Below are 24,581 nucleotides of genomic sequence, written 5' to 3'. Positions count from 1 at the left end.
TAGAACCTTGGAAGTTAGAAGAATGACCTGATGATACATTTGTATAGCGCTGTAATTAATTTATCATAAGTACGCTTTCCTTTTCACCGTTTATCCAGAGTTTTGTATGCTATCAGATACTGAATTACTTGTACTAATGTCCTGTCCACTAAACAGTACCATTGTAGCTTTAGTTCCTTTACTTATCTTGCTGTAGGAATGCACCCAGTGTTTTGCATCCATCTGATTGCAGTATTTTAGTTTGTTCACTTAATATACATGGTCTAAAGAGGAATGTGTTATACTCAGTGTTTCTTTAATTCTGACTAATCTGTGATTATGAGACGTTGTACTTGCACTGGTTGAGACAAACTGGGTGCACTTGAAGTGCAGTTAACCTCACTGTGTTACTGGTAGTCATTAAGTCTTAGGAAGTTTGCCAAGCTAAACTTCTGTTTTGTTCCCATAATTTCAATTAACTTGTTCTTCAAATGATTTTTTTTTTAATCTTAAATTTATGTTTGCCACTAGCTGCTGGGTACTGCCACTATTAGTGCAGAGGCTTTTATTTCACTTGATCAAAGCTATAAAAATGATGCTTACATATCTAACTGATTTTGTGTACTCGTTTTACTTTTCACAACATAATTTAACCTGTCCTTCTATGTACCCGCCTATACTACTTTACCTTTTGCCTTCAGCTATACCTTTTCATTTCTAACACCACTCTCCAATATTTGGTTTCTCAGGCTAAGCTTTCTGATAGCTTTCTTTGCATCCTTGTTTTTGTTCACATTATTCTTTCCCCACTAGCTTCTCACGTTTCTTCTTGCCCCGCCTTGCTCTTCTTTCTCCTTCATAGATATTTGTCAATGGTGAGTCAGTGTTGTAAGACCCAACCATCCACACCAGCTTTCATCTCACTCTTGCATTTGTATTCCTTGTGACAACTTAATTGCAGACCTGCCTCACTGACTTGCCTCCTGTTTCCTGTGTTATATTCCTCTCAGCATGCAATTTACTTTTTGCCTTCCTGTTACTTTAAGCTTCATTTCTTCAGCCACTATGCCCATTGTCAGACAAATTTCTTCTGTTACTATTTCCCTTACCTCTCTCTCACTTATTTTCACAAAACTTTTCACAGACTCCCTATAAACTACTTTGACACTCTCCACACAGTCTGGTCTTTTGATCCTCTGTAGCCCCCATTACATACAGAGAATCATTTTCTACCTTTCACCTTCATACACACCTGACAATCCCCCATTTTCAATGGACATAAAAGAGTTTATGGGCTGCTTGCTGATACATCTTTCATCTATCAAACTTTCCATCCTTTAATCACTCATTAGTCTTTTTGAGGAACGTGGTGATTGCCTGATGTAAGATTTAAAGAAGGATGATCTGACTGAACTATAAAAAAGGGTCACTCAACTGTCAAGCCAGACTCTTTATGGAAGTAAGACCGAGCCAGTATATCTAGTAATACCTTAGTCATAGGAGACACCACGGTGAGACTCACAGATGCACCGCTCACCTTGCTGAAGAATGACATGGTGATGGTTAGGAGACACCATGGTGAGACTCACAGATGCACCGCTCACCTTGCTGAAGAATGACATGGTGATGGTTAGGAGACACCACGGTGAGACTCACAGATGCACCGCTCACCTTGCTGAAGAATGACATGGTGATGGTTAGGAGACACCATGGTGAGACTCACAGATGCACTGCTCATCTTGCTGAAGAATGACATGGTGATGGTTAGGAGACACCACGGTGAGACTCACAGATGCACTGCTCACCTTGCTGAAGAATGACATGGTGATGGTTAGCTGCATTTCATTCTACTTTTCACAACATAACTTAATTTGGGGGTGTTGGCATAATGTTTAAGGTGTTTACCTCACAAACACAAAGTACAGGGTTTGATTCGCACCTTTGAGGGAAATTGACTAGGCTTAAAATTGCCCAGAAGGGCAGCTAGCCTAGTACTTACCTGTGAACCTGTGTGTGAACTTCAGGAGTCAGGATGCAAAATGCCACAAGGACAACCAAGTCCCTTTACCCTAGGTGCAGATATGACCTGGTCATTGTGCACATGGAGCTGAATGAGCTCTCAGAATGTACGTCTGCAATTGGTGTGAAACTAGCCTTGAGGAGCATCCTATCATCACCTAGAATGATAACACAATACACTCAAAAGATAAAAGACTTTATTTATTGGCTTAGCTAGCAGCCTGGGAGGAGATGATTAACATCCCTGTATGCTTTGCTAGGGATTACCTGTACCTCTCTCCTCATGATGTCCATATATTGTCCAGGGCTTTGTCTTCCCTGGTAATGCCTTTTTAGACAAGGACAGTCTCTTCAAATTACCTACATAGCCAAACAAAATCAAGCCTATATAAAGGTAGCACTTTTCTATGCTAGAAGTCGAAACAAGAAGTTGCACTCCTTACAAGCATCACTAACTCTTGAAAATATAGATATTTGCATAGCTGATGAAACATGGTTTCAGAATACTGATAACACCCCTGCAATGCAGAATTCCAACATATATATCACTCTTTCAGACCCAATACCAAAAGCAACAACATTAATGGAAGGAGTGTGTCTTATTCCGAGGAAGCCAAACCACCTACAGACTTATACGGCACCAGAGAATGTCTCCTAGCCTCGCCACTAAGGCTATTTAGCTTCAGCTTCTCCACTGGATTTACACCAGAGGTATGGAAAACTGCTGTAGCCATCTAACTTCATAAGGGAGGACCTACTACTGACCCTAGAAACTATAGACTCATAAGTCTCACTGTCTTATCTGTTAAATAATGGAATGCATCACTACTGAAATTATTAACAAGAACAGAGGCAGTCTACAAGCCTTGGACCTGTACCAGTTTGGGTTTGTGAAAGGTAGATCCTGTCTCCTGAACCTGGTGGACTACGTTGAACAAGTCACAGATACATTAGATGTAGGCAAATTGGTTTACGCTGCTTACTTGGATCTTGCAAAACCTTTTGAAACCATCCCACATTCTGGCATTATTGATTAGCAAATCAATCTAAAAGTATATTTCTATGTTACCTACCGGATAGCAACCTGTCTAACTAACAGAACCCAATCTATTAGTGTTGGCAGCACACTGTCATCAAAAAGAGTAGGTAACAGTGGTGTCCCCCCCAGGAACTGATTATGGGCCCACTCTGTTTTAATATTTATTTCGCTGATGTCAAGGCCAACATTAAGGGCCTTTGGCTGACCAGGTTTGTGGATGACTGCAAGCTTGGAGCAATCATAAACTCCCCATTGGACTTTCATATTTTCCAAGAGGACCTAACATGCTCAAGCAAATGGTGATTGGACAATAGCCATAAACTAAAATGTTAAGAAATGCAACATTGTGTCCTTTGGCATACCTTGGCACCCATGTAGCTACCACATAGTTGATACCCCTTTAAAAACTGAGTCATTATGGACATGTGTGCTTTTATTGACAATGAATTCTCCTTTGATCGCCTCGTATCCAGTATCATTCAGGAATCATTTTGTCTAGCCAGACTGATCACCAGAAGTATATCTTAGAGATCTAAGGAAGTTATCATCCTTATCTACACCTCTCCCATCAGGCCCATTATAGAGTATAATGCCCCTTTTGGCATGTACTTGTCTGAGCACATGACTTAGCTTAAGAGACTGCAGCATTTCCTTGCTAAGTCAATCAAGGGCATGTCTGCCTTAAGCTACACTGACCACTTTAAAGCCTTCTCTCTCTTTTCTGTCTTCTACAGGCTGCTGAGAAGGGACATCTGTGTAGTCCATAAAACCACAAAAGACCTAGTCCTATATGACTTCCTTCACATCCACAAAGCAAATAACATCTTTAACACTCACTCACTCACTCACTCACTCACTCACTCACTCACTCACTCACTCACTCACTCACTCACTCACTCACTCACTCACTCACTCACTCAAAGAGACCTAAACTTCCACTGAAATATAAGTTGGACCTACTTGTGAGACAAGTAACTCTCTAAGAGAATCCCTCTTTTATAGAATAGGTAACACTTGGGTGTTCAGCAAATTGGCTCCCTGTCCCTCTATAAGCATAACCGGATGACAACTAGGGACCGTACCACTCAACCTCTTGGCACAAAATATCTGGACAAAGCATGACATGATGTGCAGACAAAGGCCCAAAAATAGGGGCACATATTAAATATTGCTGTTAAACTCTTAGAAAGTTGCTAGAATAACAGGATTTCTGTTAGCATGCAATTTTTGAAGGACATAAAGTCTGAAACTCAATGGCATGTCATTATTTAGCTACTGTAGTCCTTAGATTATACTAGTGCTTTGTCAGAAAACAATAAATTGCATGAGGAATTGGACAAAAATAAGAGGCAGAAATCTGGACATTTGAGAGGTATGCTAGGGGCACACATTAAATAGTGCTCTGACAAAGTTAGAAAGTTGATAGAATGACAGGTTTTGCATTCCAGTGAGTTTTCAGAAGGGTCTGAAGTTTGACATATCCCTCAACCTCTTAGTGCATAAAATCTGGATAGAGCCTAAAATAATGGGAGAACAAAAAGCCAAAAAAAATACAGACAGATTTTAAATATTGCACATATAAAGTTCTAAAGTTGCTAGAATAACAGGATTTGTGTTAGTATTCATTTTCTGAAGGAAAGGAAGTGTAGAACTCAAGTTCATGTTGTTATTTAGTGATGTCACTCCTCAGTGATTTGCCAGAAAACCACACATTTTATGAAAACAGACCAAAAATATGAGGCAAAAATTTGGACATTCTGCATATATCTGTACATCTGAGAGGTACTAATGGATGGACAATTGTAATTACACCCTGGCTGTGGCACCTCAAACCCTCATTGAAAAGGAATGAAACTAGGTATTAATTATTCACCCCAATGGCTACTCACAATTTGATATCTTGGTTCATCAGATCAGGAGTCTAGTATTAACCTATGGACCTGTGTTTCAAACATCAAAAATGTTATTCAGTGAAATATAAGCTACCCTGAAATTATTCAGTGCTGGAAGAGGTTGGAAGATTTCACCCCATGTGGGAAGTGGAATGCATTTGTCCAGCTCAGACTGTTTTCATTTAGCAAATGATTTAATATATAAATTGGCAAATCCATTTTAATCTATGCAAATTTTAAGTAAAGTGTGGTAGACCCCCCCCTGTATATGTCTACTTGCTGTTAAGTCTGATAATGCATGCTAACCCTAACCTTGCCCATAACCCTAACATGCAGCTTATCTTAAAAAAGCCCTTTCTGTAATACTACCACTATACAAGACTACTCAACACACACACACTTATCCTAACCCTAAAACATTCACACTTGAACATACACAGTAAATATGTCCCCTTACTTAACCTTTACCCTTTACCCTAATGTAAAACACATTCACACGTGAACTCCCAGCCCCACCACTTACCTTTGTTGACCAACCAGATGTCACCCAATGCAGCCTTTACACAAATTACCCTTCCCTCAATATGCACAGCAGTTCACTTGCATTACATACACAAAGTTAAGTGTTGATCAAGTGAACTGCAACCATATCTATATTGATCTATTGATCTATACATGTATATGTAGATAAAGGGTCTACGTCAGAATGTCAAAACCCGAGATGGTTGAAGACCACATCACTGAGACCAAATAAACGAAAACCCACTTTGACAGACTGGATCAATGACAATTATCCCAGGGTAAGTAATCACTCAGTCAACAACACACAAAACCTAAACCACATCATTCTAAACCCAGTCAGATGGGGGAGGCTATGCCCCCCATCTCTACCCCCTTAAATAAATATACCAACTCCGAGATCGCACTACAGTTGAGAAAAGGGCAAAGTTCACCTTCATGCCTAACTTACCCTGGGAAGATCTTCATTGATCTGGTCTGTTGATGAGCTGGGATTTCATTTATTTCTTCTTGATGATATGGTCTTTTATCATCTCAGGTTTCGATATTGTCAGGTAGACCCATATATTTATATATATATATATATATATATATATATATATATATATATATATATATGTATGTATATCAGAATCTCAAGCCCATAAAGTGGAAATCATAAAAGATCGAAAACCCAGAAGTGTGAAATTCAAAATCTCGCATTTCGGAGATGTTGAATTAACGGTTCTAGTGTTGTGCTGTGTTCATGGATTCAGGTAAGTGTTTATGTTTTAAGGGTTTTGGGTAGGGGCTGTAGTGCGTGTTAGTGTGTTTTGTTACTGTGATGTGTGTGTGCAAGGGGAATGCAGCTTGTGCGGTGGTGTTTCGTGTGTTTGTGTATATAGTGCAACCTTTGAGTTAGTATATTTAAGTAGGGGGGTGTGGGGCTTGCCCCCCTGCTTGTATGTAGGATAGGGTTGTGTGCTTGTGTGTGGGGAGGAAGGTGTGCGTATGTGTATGTGTATGTATGTGGTGTGTGTGTAGTATAGAAGTTGCAATTTTGAATTTCGCGCTTCTGGGTTTTCGATCTTTTAGGATTTCCAATTTATGGGCTCGAGATTCTGAAATTCGATATTTCAGAATTTCGAGCATGTAAAGTGAATATATATATATATATATATATATATACATATATATATATATATATATATATATGGATCTATCTGAGTTCATCGACATTTTAAAATACCGAAAACGAAATAACCGACACCAAAACAGCGAAACTCATATAACCGACGCCAGAAGATCGACAGTTCACAAACACGACATCGCATAGGCCCGACACAACATACCAACAAACAAAACACATCCCCTATCCAACACTCACACACACAACACAAGCACACCAAAATCCTTACAAACAAACACTAACCCATACATACACAACTATCCACAACCCTGACCCAAACCCTTACCCTAAGGTCCGTCACTATCGTGACACTCACCTAACCCGCGCCCTAACCCTAACTCACTTATCCCACCCCTACCCCTACAAAACACCAACATCGCACACTTACCTTACTCGCACACTCACCTAACCCGCGCCCTAACCCTAACTCACTTATCCCACCCCTACCCCTACAAAACACCAACATCACACACTTACCTTACTCGCACACTCACCTAACCCGCACCCTAACCCTAACTCACTTATCCCACCCCTACCCCTACTAAACACCAGCATCGCACACTTACGTTACTGAGACCCTATCGTCAGTCACTACCGCAGACTTACATATCCTTTCCCATCGCAGCTTCTCAGCCGGTGTCTTCTTCCGCCGGTCTTCTGCCTCGCCGATCTTCTGGCCGGTGACGTGACTTTCGACATTCTCGTGTCGGTTAATTCGTTTTCGACATTTTAACATGTCGATGAACTCAGATAGACCCATATATATATATATATATATATATATATATATATATATATATATATATTATATAAATATATATAGATGTGATTCCCCTGCATTTTGTCAAACATTGCTATCTGTTTCTTTGAAATAGTTGACTGGGGATTGGGAGTGTGTTAGAGTGTGTATGTGTACGTGTGTGTGTTTAGGTCTTAGGTTTAGTGTAAGGGTTCAGGTGTTGTGCGTTTTTGTGCAAGTATGTATATTTTAGAGTTAGGGATGGGGTTAGGTAAAGGGTTAGATTTTATGTTTGCAGTATGTTTTGTGCATATTTCCTTCTCTGAGTGTGGCTTGGCTTATGACAGTGTTATGGGAAGGTTTTTTAAGATACTGTGTGGGCTTAGGGTTAGGGTGGGGCAGGGTTCTGTCCACCTCGATAATTTGTGCTAACCCTAACTCTAGCAGTAGTAATGTATGCTAACCTTAACCCTTTGTGTAGCAACACTGCTTCTATTCAGACAAATAGGAGGCCAGTGTTATGCTTGGTGGGGGGGGGGGGGCTTAGAGTAAAGATCAGGACAGGAACTTGTTTTCCTTTTACAATTTTTGACAGGTTAGATGTTTAGGTAATTTGGTCTTATGTATGGTCAATGTTATAAATAATAGAATCAAATATATATACATTATATATATATATATATATATATATATATATATATATATATATATATATATATATATTGGTCAAGAGTATGAGAGACACATCCCCTGCAGTTGCCACCTCTTCAGAATTCACGACAAATCATAATAACAACTAATGCAAAGGAGAGGACTTGAATTTTGCCAAAATACAACCCCAGTATTACAGAATAAAAACTTTTTCCGATATGTTACATCATATTAAATATTAAATTGTTCAGAGAATAAAGCAGTTGTTATATATAACTATTAGAGGCTGAGTTGAATATAAACTGTTTTATGAAATTTCACTGTTTTGTGATTTAGTTATGAGTGCCACTCATGTAAGAGTTGCATTTCTCTCACATAGCCTATCTATCTATCTATCTATCTATCTATCTATCTATCTATCTATCTATCTCTCTATCTATCTATTCGTCTATTTGTCTGTCTGTCCACTCATCTGCCTGTCTATTTAAATTTTGTTATTTGGGTTTATTTTGCTGTGAGACACCCTGTTTCACAGGGCAGGGTGGGAAAGCTCCCAAATGAAAGGTAAGTCAAGAAGACGGCATAGTGATTTCTAACGTTTCTATGTTAAAAGGCTGGTATAACTTTCATATAAAAGGCGCTATATAAAATATTAACAAGGAAAAAAACGAAAATAGGGAAATACAGATTAATTTATTTCTAACGTGTTACCCAGTAGTTAGTAGTCGCTGACATATCCAATGATTATTTTGCGGTTAATGTTAACAATACTAAGGATATTAAACAAATTATGATAATATGTGACAGGATGGGTGTTACTGAGGATGAATGGTCTGTCCAGATGTACTCTTATAACCATTACTACAGGTAGAAGTCCTTATTGCTTCTGGTATATTTATTACTCTTCATTAATGTCACCCGAGATGGTGCTATTGCACTTAGCAGTATAGTTGTTATTATTATTATACTTATTGCAACTATACTGATATTTTATTATGACTTTTAATTTGATGTGTATAATATTTCATGTAAAATAGTTTCTCCATCCTAAATGTAATACTGCTAGTGAACTTCAAGTATTTGCTGTACTGAAACAGGGACATCTTTGTAAATGCACCCAATAAGTTGTTAGTTTTCTGTAGATCACACCTAACAAAACCAGGCCTTTACAACTTGGGAAGTTCCAGCCATCAAGTATGACTACTCTAATTAACTTAGGATGTATTGTTCACATGGCTGGGGAAAGTGTTGTACAATTAATATTTCTACCTTACAGTTATTGGTTATCCATTTTGCTTCATAGCTTGGGTGCCTTCTGCGTGGAGTTTGCATATTCTCCATTTGTCCTTGCTGTTTTTTACTGAATGTTCTGGTTTATTTCCATATGCCAAAAACAAGCCGTTAGGTGAAACAGTGATCCTCTAAGTGTGTGTCTGCCCTAAGATGGACTCCCTTTCCATATTGCAAAAGAAAGGATGCCTTTGAGAATGATAAGCAGTATTACTATGCAATGGAAGGAGTATGGGAATGATGATGAAGGACCTGCAAGTAATGCAGCAAGATGGAAGGTGGACATAGCTGGTAACACAGACACTTGTAAAGGTGACAAGAGAGAGCAGCACATAGAGGTATTTGGGTTTATGCTGTCTAAACAGGACAATTGGAGGAATGGATGCTGTGATAAGATATTTAAGGAACAACATCGTGTGCAAGGTTAGGAGGAGAATATTACCACTGAAAGGGGGAAGGAGTAAGAACTTAGAATGAAAGCCCTGGTAGTTAATGCAGTTGAAGTGGGAAAGTTGTGGCAAATCAGAACGTGGGTCATGTCCTAAACAGATTAAGGAAGAAGAATAATAAACTGAGGGAAAATAAAGGCATGAGGTAGGAGGAAGAGTGTTATATTTTGGGAGATTTGAATATGCCAGGAGTGGATTGTTCTGAACTCCAGGATAAAGGAGGCACATGAAATGACTAAGATCTTGGGCCATGAAAAGGTTAGAAGTCTGGTTATTTTCTTACAAATAGTGGAGGAAATCAGTAATTGGATCAGTGTCTTTCCAACACATGGCCATAAGACTCACAGCTGTTTCATTAATAACTCGTGTGAATTTAAGAATTTCTCCTAACTTGGTGCAGTCTCAGAGGTGATTATATTTAATAAAATGATACAGAGGGCAAGCTCCTATGTTGGGATTAAGAGTTATTGGAGCTTGTCCAGTTATTATACAGTCATTCATATTGTCCAGTACAGTCTTCTTTTTAAATGTAATCTATTGAGGTCTTTAATCCAAAATAACAAAAGAAAACTGTCTTTTTTTATTTTGTTTGCACAAATTCATGAACATGTTTTGCTGACAAAAGTGTTGTTGGTTTCTCAACCTGTTTCTGATCATGCCCCTGTGTGGTTTGGAGTGAGACAGTGGGTAAGACTCCAAAAACAAATGAGATACTGAGCTGTGGAAAGGAAGGAATGATAAGAACAAGGGACCAGATGTGCAGCCTCATTGGGGCATCAGTAAATCTGACTCATCTGCAGTCAGGTTCCTTGATGAATGTCTTCTTCAGGTCATTATCTGATGCAGAACTGCATAAGGACTGAAAGACAACAATAGTGACGTCCTGGTACCAATCAGTCCAAGTGATTACAGGCCTGTTAGCTTAACTGCAGTATCAGTAAAGTTCTCCGAGACATTTTTGAAGGAAAGGGTGGTTGATTTCTTAGAAGACAAGCATTTATTTGCTTTCAACCAGCATGATTTATGAACAGAAGGCTCTATCAGTTGAACTTCTTCCAGTTTTATGATGGGGCTACAAGAAAACCTGACAGGTGCATCTGGAATTTGCCAAGACCATATACTCAGTTTTGCACAAGTGTTTACAAGGAGCACTGTAGGATTGGTGATAGGACAACAGGGAGGAACTGGATTATGACATGGGTGAAAGATAGGACACATAGGGACATGGTGAAAGGGACAGCATCAGACATATACGATTAATGGGGTATTTCAAGAGTAAGTTCTGGGTGCAGTACTGCTCAGTGCTTTTGTCTGATGCATGTCTAATGTATTACAAGATAAAGATCTGCCTCTTCAATGAAGACTAAAAGGCATCTGCAGCAGTGGCAGACGAAAAGACTAGTCATTTGAAGCACATACAAACACTGGCCAAATAGATGGAAATATGACAGTGGAAGTTAAATGCAGACAATGCAGACAATTGCTTGTATCGTCAGGCTCTGGATTGCATTGCATAAGTGGAAATTCCTTAAAATTCCAAGAGCAGGCTAAGTTATTTCTTACACTTATTTCACTGAATTGCACTTCTGAAATGCTTATAATTGTGCTATACAGTTGATCTACTATATTTTTGCACTGTTATAAAGCTTTTTTTATTGTTTCACTGCATTTATGTACTGTTTTAAACTGTTTTAACATTACTTAACTGTAAACTGCTTTTTCATACTGAGAGTTGTATTTTCTGGTTGTGAGTGCTCTATCCGAACTTTTCTGTGTATTTTTGTCTGTTAAAAGCATTCTTGAGTCTGCTCCTTGAGCTGTTTAAAACTTTCAATTAGTGGCTACAGCTAGGAACTGTAATAGTGTGCATTACTATAATTCCCTTTTTATTTAAATTACTAAATTGTAAACTGCTTTTTCATACTGAGACTTAGATTTTCTCTTTGTGAGTGTTCTTTCTATGCTTTTAAAGTGAGGTTTCTGTGTTCTGCTCAGGTGGCATAATCTTGATAGAGGCCTGTTGTGTAGGCTGGAAGTTTTGTTTGTGTTTCTGGCAGCCATTTTCTGCTGATTGTCCTCATTATTATTGAGACTAACAAGGCCTCCTGACCTTCTGTAGTACGAGTGGTTGGGTAATAGCAGGGGCTGAGTAGTAATATGATCTTCCAACTCTTCCATTCTTACTGCTATATAAACCCTGTGTCTTATAAAGGTTCTGCTTGTATTGTCAGGCTCTGGATTGCATTGCATAAGTGGAAATTCCTTAAGATTCCAAGAGCAGGCTAAGTTATTTCTTACACTTATTTCACTGAATTGCACTTCTGAAACGCTTATAATTGTGCTATACAGTTGATCTACTATATTTTTGCACTGTTATACAGCTTTTTTATTGTTTCACTGCATTTATGTACTGTTTTAAACTGTTTTAACATTACTTAACTATAAACTGCTTTTTCATACTGAGAGTTGTATTTTCTGTTTGTGAGTGCTCTATCCGAACTTTTCTGTGCATTTTTGTCTGTTAAAAGCATTCTTGAGTCTGCTCCTTGATCTGTTTAAAACTTTCAATTAGTGGCTACAGCTAGGAACTGTAATTTTTATTTTTTCCCACCCACCCTATTGTTGTGTGTTCTTATACTTGGTGGCTTTGCAGTTGCCCGCCCATACTGTACATTTGATCTGTGACACTCCTCCCAGTCTAGTGTCATTAGTTCACTCAATCTAATAGAGTACATTTGTGAAGGCCAACCCACTCAGATTCTTAACATTGAATTAACTTCTGTTCCAGCTTTCTCCATTTCCACTTTACTATAAAAAAAATTCTAAGCTTGCTTCCCACCTTTCCTGTGGCAGGTCAGATACAGATTTGCTGTGTCCAGGACTGTTTGAGCTCCTAAGCCCCCCCCCCCCCCACACTTAACTGGGGTTAAACTATTCCTGGTGCCATAAAGTCTGTTTTTCAAAATTTCCCTTGCAACTAGCCAGCTTTTTAGTTTTAGCACTCATCTGTTTCTTTGATCTCAGCACTTGTTCAGAACTCATTGTATGCACTAAATAAGGTACAAATTACTACAGCACTCAACTTTCCTCACTTGTCTAGAGGAAAACAGTTTTTAGTACTTAATAAATAAGCACCTATTCAGGCATGTCTAAAGGTCAGCTCCCGGTGTTTTCTCCTGTCTGGGCATCTTGGGACAATGCAGCAATTGCCAAATGTACACATACAACCCTCTCCTCCTACCACCCAACACTACGACCTGTGAGAGATGCACTTATATAGCCAAACTGGAAGCAAAGCTATCTTTACCAAAGACTGGCTTAGACAGTCAAGAGGAGACGGTAAACACTTGCACCGCACCACACTCATCACATAGTCCCTCAAAACCTACACCACCAAAAGACACACACAGAACCACAAAACACACACCTACATTCACGGAGGCTCTCAGTACTAATCTGCCCAAACAAAAGAGACCTCCAAAGCAGAAATGCAAGCAACCTCCACCCCCAACACAACCCAAATGACACATAGCCCACATACTCAGTGTGCCACTCAACTACAGCCCATAAGGCATAACGTACCCAACACTCTAGTCATAGGTGACTCTATAGTCAGGCACACTGATGTTCCACTCACCAGGCTAAACAAGGAAAAAGTTCAGCTGCCTGTCAGGTGCCAGGATCCACCACATAACGCACGCACTCAGGTCACTCTACAACAAGTACAAATATAACTCTGTCATTGTCCATGTTGGTGTGAATGACCTCAGACGTACCTCCCTAGACTGCATGAAAAGAGACACGGAGGACCTCTCTGATCTTGTAACCCAGGCCGGTATGACCCTAGCCCTGAGTAGCATCTTGCCATCACCCAGAATGACACCACAGTACAAGGACAAAATGATTGACTTTAACAATTGGCTAAGCTTCTGGTGTCATTCTAAGGGAATCCAGTATCTGTCTGCCTGGGATGACATGATCGACAGACCACACTGCTTTGCCAGAGATGGCCTGCACCTGTCGCACTTGGGATTCTTTATACTGGCAAAGGCTATTGCCACCCCTATAGTGCCTTTTTTAGGCAAGGTTCAAATTCACCACTATAACAGGTACAAGCAAGCAAAATCTGAGGGTAATGCTACTCAATGCTAGAAGTCTAAACCTCAAAATGCACTCACTCGAGGCACTCCTTAAAATGGAGAACATTGACAGCAGTGACAGAGACCTGGTTCAAAGCTCCAGAGAGCACCCCTGCATTACCAGGCTATAATTCATACCACACCTTTTGGCCACCAAACCCGGATCGAAACACTAAAGGTGGAGGTGTGTCCATATTCATTAAGGATATCCACACCTCTAAGCTAGTTGCTCAGCATAATGCATCTGAGACTATCCAAGTTCAACTAACTCTGGGCAAAACCGCAATCCAGATTGTAGATTGCTACAGACCCCCCACCATGCCCCAGGATTCCCACTCCTCTTTTCTTGATACACTGGAAAATATTAAGGTACAACCCAACACTCTAATAATGGGTGATTTCAACTACCCTACCATTAACTGGGAAAACTATTCATGTACAAACTCTTTTGCTCAACGTTTTCTGGAAATCATCAATTCCAACACTTTGGATCAACTTATCCACAGCCCCAGCAGAGGCAGCAATATCCTAGACCTGGTCATTACCAACATGGGTGACCGGTGTTCCACACCAGAGGTCAGCTCCTCATTGGTCAGATCCGACCACAAGCTAATCACCCTGGACATCCACTTCCTGCTCCCACCACCCATTAGGAAAACAACTGTAAAAAATTTCTCCAAAGCCAACTTCACGCTTCTTAAGACAGAAGTGGCAAACTTCATGACACCCATGCAGATGGACAATAGAGGTACAACTGCTGAATCCTACACAAATGCACTTTATAAGCACTTACATGAGTGCATGGATTGTGCTATCCCTAACAGAACCAAGATGCTATCCTCCAAAAAAAGGAAGCCAATCTGGTTGTCTTCTCTCATAAACAAATTCTACAACAGAAGAAAGAAACTGTTGCAAAAAAGAATAAAATCCCACGACTGGAGGAACTCCCTGGTCAGCCTCAGTTAGAAGCTGAGATCCCTCATAAAATCCTCCAAAGCTAGTTATGAAAATAAAATTGACACTGATTCTAAAGACAACCACAAAGCATTCTATAGCTATGTCAAAAATCTCAATGGCAACACTCAGATCTGCTCTGAGTTACAGCACAATGACACTAAATATACAGAACCAACTGATATTGCCAACATCCTGGCAGATAGGTTCAGTGCTAACTTTACCCCCCTCTCACCCTCTAAAGGGCCCATCTTTATACCGGAAAAATGCAAAGTTCCTGTAATCACGGCTGCACAGGTAAAAACTTCTCTCTCCAAAGCCAAGAACACAGCATCCATGGGACCTGACAACATCCCAGGTTGCCTTCTACATGAACTACAGAATGAACTGGCACCCCACCTAAGTATCATGTTCAATCATAGCCTCACCTCAGGCTTTGTGCCCATTGAGTGGCACACCATGACAGTTGTCCCATTCCACAAAGGGGGGGCCACAACAGACCCCAGGAACTACTGCCCCATTAGCCTGATGAGCCTCGTCTGCAAGGCCATGGAACGTATCATCATGGAACTCATAAACAAAGATATTGGAGATCTCCAAACCCTGGACCCCACACAGTTTGGGTTTGTAAAAGGCAGATCATGTCTCCTAAACCTGATAGACTTCTTTGAAATAGTCACCAAAGCCATAGATGAGGGTAAGGTGGTTCACACAGCCTACCTAGATCTCGCCAAGGCGTTCGACACCATCCCCCACTCTGGAATTATATATAAACTCACTAAACTAGGTATAAATCCCTATGTCACAAGATGGGTTGCCAAATAGCTTACTGAAAGAACCCACACTGTGAAAGTAGCAGACTCCAAATCAGACTTCAGACCAGTGACAAGTGGAGTACCACAGGGTTCAGTCCTGGGTCCTCTCCTGTTTGTTATCTACTTCTCTGAAGTACAGGCTAACTCAGAAGGTCTTTGGCTAACTAAATTCATAGATGACTGCAAACTAGGAGCCATAATTGAAACTCCTAATGATGTGGACATCCTACAAAAGGGCCTCACTGAGACAGACGCCTGGTGTCAAAGACATGGTCTCAAGCTCAATGCCAAAAAGTGCATTGTCATCCCCTTTGGTAAAAATTCTGTACCCCATGAACTACCACATAGGTGGTAGTCTACTTAACACTGAAAGTGTGATAAGAGACCTTGGGACACAGGTGGACAGTAGTCTCTCCTTTGATAATCACATCGCCAAAGTGGTCAGGAAATCCTTCTACGTGGCACAGCTCATCAGAAAAGGTTTCTCATTCAGAAAAAAAGAGGTCATTGTCCCCCTCTACTCATCACTCATTAGACCCATTATAGAGTACAATGACCCTTTTGGTATGTACCTCACAAGACATCTATAACAACTGGAAAGGCTGCAAAAATACCTCACAAAGAGGATTACTGGCCTCAAACAGATGCCTTACGCAGACCGTCTCAAAAAACTCCAGCTTTACACCATCGCATATCGCCTACTCAGAGGCAATCTCTGCCTAACATACAAAGCTATGTCAAAACCAGAGCTGTTGGACATGCTCCACTTAAAGAAATCTCAATCCCACCGAGCTACACGCTCTAGGGACCTAAACCTTGTCACCACAATAAACAGAACATGCTGGAGGGATAGATTCCTGTCCCAGAGACTTCCCATACTGTGGAACAGACTACCTATCTATGTCAAACAGAGCTCCTCATTAGCACTCTTCAAGAAAAATCTTGATGATTGGATGGGTAATAGGAAATTCACCCTGGGGATCACTTCTGTGGTTCTGCTTGACAGGGGCACAGGAAAATAATTTTCTTGGGTGGCTAAAGCCAGGGTACATTTTTGGCTAGGCTTGTATAGGCCCTAGAGCTAATAGCCTAGTACCTACCTATGAACCTATGAACCTAAGTACCGCCCTTTGGGTATACCAACTCTTAAGTGAATAATCAGCTGAGGAGGGGATGGAATGCTTTTATACTTTTTTAGTCCCCATCACATGCCAACCATTAGCTCTCCTGAAGTTGATTGAGCCATTAGATTCCACATGATTATGGGTAACCATTATCCAGATAGCAATCAGAGTTTTCTGTTTTTGTCTAAAGTCCTTCCCCCAGTCACTGACATACACACATGCATACACTAGAGCCTGCTAGCTCTTTCTCTGTAAATATGCATGCTAATGCACATAACTCACTGAGGCTCCTTATAGGAGCACTTTGGCAAAGCCAAGCATACATGTTCAACTCATAGCTGTATGCCATGCAATTCTCTCTCTCTTGCTGTTGCAACATTGCAGTGGTCCATTCTGCCAGCTTCATCCCAGAATGGGCAAACCAGCATCAGCTTCTCACTCTCCACCTTCAGCTCCTACAGTACCTGGCTTCCTAGTTTATCTTGGGTCACCTGAGTTGTAGTTACAGACTCATTCTTCTGTGTCATGAAGGTAACTGGAGAAAGGGTAAAAGTGATTGTAACAAATAGTAAATGATCTTAAAAATAACAGCCTGCAACTTAGACTTGTAAACTTTAAGCTGTGTGGAAACAAAGCTTCTCTAACCAAAAACAAAATAAATGCATTTTTCATCTGATGGTGGCAGTTCTTTGCATGTGTTAAATGCTAGATTAAGTAGTACTATGGTGTAAAAGTAGTCGGGTCTATATCACATAGTCGAAGTTCCATAACTCCGGACACCTAATGGACAAACCGTTATGTTCGAAGTTACAGATCTTCGACTACTGAAAAAAATAAAAAACAACGGACAACAAAATAAATAGTTGTAAGCAGCCCCCATGGCACCCCCACATCTCCCACTACTTAAATATACCAACTCCGAGATCGCACCACATTGAACTGAATGAAATCCTCCGCTTACGGAGATTTCCATTCAAATGCTCAAACTTTTACAAATTCAAACCTATGGTCTTGATCATATGTGGTTCGAACTTGTAAAAGTTCAACTATGTGATAGGAACCCCAAAGTAGTCTTATATGAAAATCACTTTTCAGTTAATAACCCATACACACAGACATCAGCTTTCATACATATATTTAGCTAACACATTGGCTTCAAATTATAAATAATACAATTTAGGTCACTAATTTTTCTCAGTAACCTTAAGTCAGTCAGACTTCATAACTTGTGATGCTGGACTTAGATCAATCTACAGTGAGCCTTAGTAGAAATCCAAAACATGTTTAGCACACCAAGAGTCAGGGTCTCACTTCATGGAAGCCCCTGTGAGTCTGTACAGATGCTTACAGTGGCTAAAGCTGATTAAAGTGTTTTATCCTTGAACAAATGTTTTGAACATGTGCAGAAACTGGCTAAATGAAATCAGTATACCGCATGTATCCTTTCTCTTTGATAAATAGCAATACTATCTTATTGATACTGTTTACCAATATATATTCCCGGCACTATAAATGTCCTTGTTTTAGCATTTCAGATATGAGGATTCATAAAATATTTGCATTTTAGTCTACACATCAGCTTTGAAATACATTTTAAAGGCTGAATAAAATATTTGTCAGATCAGACTGAAATAGTATAAATGTATAACATATTTATAAGAAGTGCATCACCATCATAGCGGTTGAAATATTTCCATTTCAGTTAAGCATGAAATAAATATCTAACAGCTATTATTTTAAATTATGCTTGTTAGTTACTCATTTAAACTTCTATTTTCAATAGAAATAGAAAATAGGCCAATATATATTCATAACCATGGTGTGCAGTTCCATACATGGGAATTCTAGAATGTGTTCTGTGCATAGATCTACCTTTGGCCCACTCATAAACTAGGACTGTATCAGTAAGGAAAAGAATCGCACTATTGTGGGGTTCAAGACATAGCCTGAAACAACTCCAATATGTGAACTGTTTGCCATATTTATTCAGCTGTAGACAACATCTGGCAACTGCTAAATAGGAGTCCACATGCAGGGACAAATAAGGACTCTAGGTAGATGGTATGGCTGCAAAACATGTGCCTTCTTTTCATAATGCTAAATACAAGAGGAACGGCATGAACACAAGGGGAGACAGTAATGATAGGACATGATAGCCATTACAGAGCACTGACTTGCATGGTCCTCCACAAACATGGGCAAGAGCATGCCACATAGATGTCTTGCTCATTGCCAATGACTATGTTTGATTCCTAAATTAATAGGGTGGCAGATGGCACAGGTGATAGCATTATCACCTCACAGCAAGAGGTTCCACTGTTCGATTCTCAGCTGGTGTGCCATCTGTGTTTGTGTGGGTTTTCTGTGGGTGGTCCTGTTTTCTTCCACATTCCAAACACATGCAGTAGGTGGATTGGGCACTCAAAATTGGCCATAGGTGTGAGTGGGCATGCAAGTGTATGGTGTGAATGAACTATTGTGGCAGGGCTAGCCACCTGGCAGTGTAAACCTTGGCTCTAGATGATTGCTACTATTGAAATGACACTCCGACCTCATGTGCAAAAATGGGAAAAAGGGGTTGTGGATGGATGGATGTAAATAATAGGATCTGTCTGGTCATTTCCTCTCATTGCTGGCTGTTCTGCTGTATAAATATATAGTATGTGGGCCAGGTGTGGTTGAGGCATTGCACTTGCTAGCACTTTATTGCTCATCAAGAAATACTATCGTGCCACTTTTACAATAGAACACCTTTGATTGCTGTCAGTACAACTATTGATACTGTGGTTCTTTCATTATGTTAAGCTGATACAAATACCTCTGTTAGTTGCTCATCCTGCACTGGACTGCAGTTTTGTTTTCTATACCTGCAGTTGGATTGCTGCCAATCCCAGACCCAGCTCTGTAGTTTAATCTATGATTCCCACATTAGGGAATAGCAGACTACATTGTGGAGCCCAGTTTGTACACTATCTGTGTAGTTTGAGGTGTTGAAGTACACTGCTGCATACCTCTGTGCTCCATTGTACATGAATCCAATTATGAATCATACAGGGCTTTGTATGTGGCCTGCAAATTGTACCAACCCTGGTCAGTTATAGATTGTGTTTATAAATAGTGCCCATAGTCTCCTAAATATGATTTTTTTTAACTCTAACTGAAAATATTCTTACTACAGTATCACCATGTAGTTGTATTAAAATCTTGGCAGCATTCAATAAGATGCATATTAAAACTATTATTGTCTTTTTTTTTTTTTTTTTTTTGGGAAATGTGCACAATGATGTAAGTCTCCATCTGTTTCTAGAAACAGTCACATGTGAACTCTTAATGTCATAATGCAACAAGGGTGTATGGAAAAACAAGGAGTGTGATGTTTGAATCCAAACATCCAAGCTTGCATTGCTATTTTACTTTGTAACTCTACCTAGTAAATAGGAAATATGATTTTTTTTTATTTCACTAAGGCTTTTGTCCTAACCTTCCCTTGATGAATCCCATGTATAGTTTTTCAGCTTTTTCTTTTAAAGTCTGATGTTTCGCTAACAAAGTTGGTTCATCCCCCTACACTAATGCACTCAATAAGTACTTACACGAGTGCATGGATCATGCTATCCCAAACAGAATCAAGACGCTATCCTCCAAAAAAGAAGCCAATCTGGTGGTCCCCTGCCATAAACAAACTGTACAACAGAAGGAAGAAACTGTTGCAAAAGAGAGTAAAATCCCATGAGTGGAGGAGCTCCCTGGCCAGCCTCAGTAAGAAGCTGAGATCCCTTATAAGATCCTCCAAAGCTAGCTATCAATATTGCCACCAATTCTAAGGACAATCACAAAGCATTCTATAGCTATGCCAAGAATCTCTATGGCAACACCCAGATCTGCTCTGAGTTACAGCACAACGGCATGAAAATTACAGAACCAACTGATTGCCAACATCCTGGCAGATAGGTTCAGTGCTAACTTTACCCCCCCCCAAGGGCCCATATATATATATATATATATATATATATATATATATATATATATCTAGGACGAATGCAAAGTCCCTGTAATCACAACTACACAGGAAAAAGCTGCACTCTCTAAAGCCAAAAACACAGCATCCATGGGACCGGACAACACCCCAGGCTGCGTTTTACATGAACTTCAGAATGAACTGGCTTCCCACTTAAACACCATGTTCAATAATAACCTTGCATCAGGCTTTGTGCCCACTGAATGGCGCACAGCAACAGTTATCCCACTCCACAAAGGGAGTGTCTGCTACTACTGGGGCTAATGTCATTCTATTTTATATATATATATATATATATATATATATATATATATATATATATATATATATATATATATTAGTGTGTATGTAGACTTTTATCATGGAAAGGTTCTGAATAGGACAGTTTTGTTTATTGGTTCATGCATTTTGTTACTGGAAAAAATGTTTAAACAGTAAATTTTAAATCCGCTCAAACTTAAGTCTAACAAGTGTGCTGTATTATACACAGAATATAATTTAATAAAGTCAGGAAGGTGTATCAAAGAATGCATGTATGTTTCTTGTTTTGTGTGCAAGGGGCCTATGATTTGAAAACAGCCCAAAGGTAATTTTTATCCACCACTGGCCAGATACATTTTCTTTGGATGTGGTGTGGGTTTCAATGCTGTTTCAATGAATGTGAATTTCAAAGGCAGAGAAGTTTTAATGCCAAGTCTATTTTCATTGTGAGACAGTATTGCTTTGTTTAGCAGATATCTCTTGTGTTTTTGCATTGTGCTATAAAATGTAAAAATAAAATCCAAATAATCATTGCAGAAGTACAACAATATGCACACATTAGTGTTTAAGGTAAATGGGGCGGCCACGGTGGTGCAGTGGTTAGCATTGTCACCTCACAGCAAGAGGTTCTCTGGTTCGATCCTTGGCTGGGGTGCCTTCTGTGCGGAGTCTGCATGTCCTCCCTGTGGTCACGTGGGTTTCCTCCAGGTGCTCCGGTTTCCTCCCACATCCCAAAGACATGCTCTACGTGGATTGGACACTCTAAATTGGCCCTAGGTGTGAGTGTGTGCCTTCTGTGGAAGGTTGGGTGCAGGGCTGGCAACTCGACACTGTAAAACTCCACTGTCAATCATGAGCGGACAAGTGATCCGCTGTGGTGACCCCTAACTGGGAAAAGCCAAAAAAATAAGTGTTTAAGGTAAATGGGGTGAAATAGCCATGTAATGGGACATTGGAAAGGCTGCAGAGGGACTCTGGTGCTATATTTTAGTTTTATTCTTCATTTTTGTTTGATATTTGCTATCCCACAATTCCATTGGAGTGGGCGGGGTTATGCAATTATGTATGCAAATTTTACATTAATCAGTGTACAGATTTGTACCTGTTTTTCATGGGCCTTGTCCAGATTTTTGATGTTTCCAGGTTGAGAGGTATGTAGGCAATACAATTAACACATTGTTTTATAGGCAATGCAATCAGTATATTTTTGGGTGTATTACTCATTCTGTTTGACATTTTTGTAAAATTGTTTTCTGTTTTTAGACAAAGTTTGCTATATTATATCTTCTATAAAAACAACAAAATCACACATTTGTAGCCTTAATAATCACCCTTCTCTTCTGAGATGTGGTTTGTGTCTGTAGTTATCATACATCACTTCTGATGGTTTCTGCTGTTTGGAAAGGGTGAGCATATATATGTATTTGGCCATTGGATATTTATATCAGAACTGCACTCAAACTTACCAGACTCTTACCTATCACATGCTGAGTATTTTTTTTCAGTATCAAAAATTGGTATTACTCTAGCATATATATTTAGTCCTCCAAAGTTTACAATACTTTATTGTGATTTTTCTATCTAAGTGCAAGGTGTACCTTTTGGTTAACTTCCTGAGTAACTCAATTATCATTTGAAAGTATGTTATAAATGCGGGACTGTAATTAGTCATACCATATAAACTGCTTATGTCTGTGGGCCTTAGTGTGTGTTCCTTTCTTTATAGGCACATCTATAGCTTCGGGCATATACCCTTTTTGATGATATGACACCAAAACATTTTAAACTGTGCTTATTAATTCACATTTGTCTTTAATCAAAATTAGTCTTTTTGATATACACTTTTAAACATTTGTCATGTTCTGCCATATATAATATGTTATCCTTTATGATGTGAACATTGCTACTCCTAGCACCAGTTTGGTAATTTTCTTAAAAAAAAATCTCTTATACAAAGTTTGTCACTGAGAAATGTCTTCATTGGCAGGTGTGTGGAAAACATTGTTATGTATATGCTGCCTGGAAGAAAGGCTACTGGTAATATCCAGATGGGAGTTCTAGCATATCCTCCTCCATTAATATAAGGGTCTATATTATTTCTTTGACAGCTTAGATTATCAAATGATTAATGATCGACACCTAAGCGTCGAAGTTTCAAAATCGCGAACGGCCATATATGCAAATTCTTTCCTCGGGAAACAATTTGCTAGGCCGTCCGGAAATAAAATTAACTTTTCAACCTAAATATAATGGGGGGCTTCACCCCCAACATCCCCCGATGTGGGGGGCTGTGCCCCCCACCCCCCTAACTAAATATACCAACTCCGAGATCACTCTACATTGGGGAAAGGGCAAATCCCTGATAACGGCCAAGTGAATTCTTTCCTGAGTAAAGAATTCACTTATATGGCCATTCGTGATTTTGAAACTTCGACGCTTAGGTGTCGATCATTGAGCATTCGGCAACCTAAGCTGTCGTAGAAATAATATAGACCGTAATATAAGAGGTAACATCAATGTAGGAATTAACCTTCAGAATTTTTTAATAGCAATCTTCATGTCTACATTAATTTTTTGGTTCATTTGGACTGCTGGGTTTTACAGGGATATATATGGAACTCATGATGGTACTATTTGTTTTATGCCATTTTCTTGTAACTTAGATATTGCTTTCTTTACTTCAGCTATTATATGGAAGTCACTTTTTTGTAAAGTTGATATACTAGCTTTACTGATGTAATTATATGCAACTTGCCTCAGTTTCAGTTTGCCTGTGCCTTGAAATATGTCTGCAAACTCTTATTTCAGGATGTATGATGCAAATTTGTATATTACATCATTACAGAATGTGTGCTTTGATTAGACCTATTTTTTTCCTGCAGTTATGATATTCAACATTTTACCTTGAGTCTTTGATTCAATTTGTCTCGCTTAGTAAAAGAATATGTTTAAAAGTTCTGTATAAGAAATCTGAATATAAATTAGTCGGTATATAAATTATTTAGTGCTTCTTATTCTCTAATATTATTACCTTATAGCTATTGTACCTTATAACTGTACTTGCTTATTAGCAAGTTGTATGTTCCACACTGACAAACTGTGCTATTTAATACCCTGCAACTCACTTTCAAAAACACTTTCCTAATTTGGGTTGTTGTGATTTGTTTGAAAACACATATTTTAATAAAAAAAAATATAGGTTGTAACTTTCCCTAAATATTCCCCAAGTTGGATAGATACAGTAAAACCAATACAATATTTACATTTTAATTTTGTGGTGAGCCCAGACTGCTAAAACTGCTATTGTTATATCCTATACCTGAGATTTCCAACTGTTCAGAGAAAATGATCTGACTCACTATAGTTAAGCAAAAGTCCTACCCTTTAACTAATAAGCATCAGTATCCTGAGACTGAAGGGGAGGCCATCTTTACAGATAATTGTAGTGTCATTATGTTTGACTAATTTTAGATCGAACTAGATACTTCTGTCATTATATATGTTTCAAGTTCAGTTGTGACTAAC

General features: G+C 39.3%; 1 protein-coding gene across 2 annotated transcripts in view; it reads left to right on the top strand.

Moving 5' to 3' along the window:
- The window catches only part of PPP1R1C (protein phosphatase 1 regulatory inhibitor subunit 1C), a 924,837-nt gene that overhangs the window by 421,593 nt on the left and 478,663 nt on the right, over window positions 1-24,581 (top strand). The window lies entirely within an intron of this gene.

This window comes from Protopterus annectens, chromosome 6.part0, assembly GCF_019279795.1.
Source record: "Protopterus annectens isolate FY-2018-M chromosome 6.part0, PAN1.0, whole genome shotgun sequence".
Classification (NCBI taxonomy): Eukaryota; Metazoa; Chordata; order Ceratodontiformes; family Protopteridae; genus Protopterus; species Protopterus annectens.
Note: the sequence above shows the minus strand (reverse complement) of the source record. Positions and strands in the feature narration are given on the sequence as shown.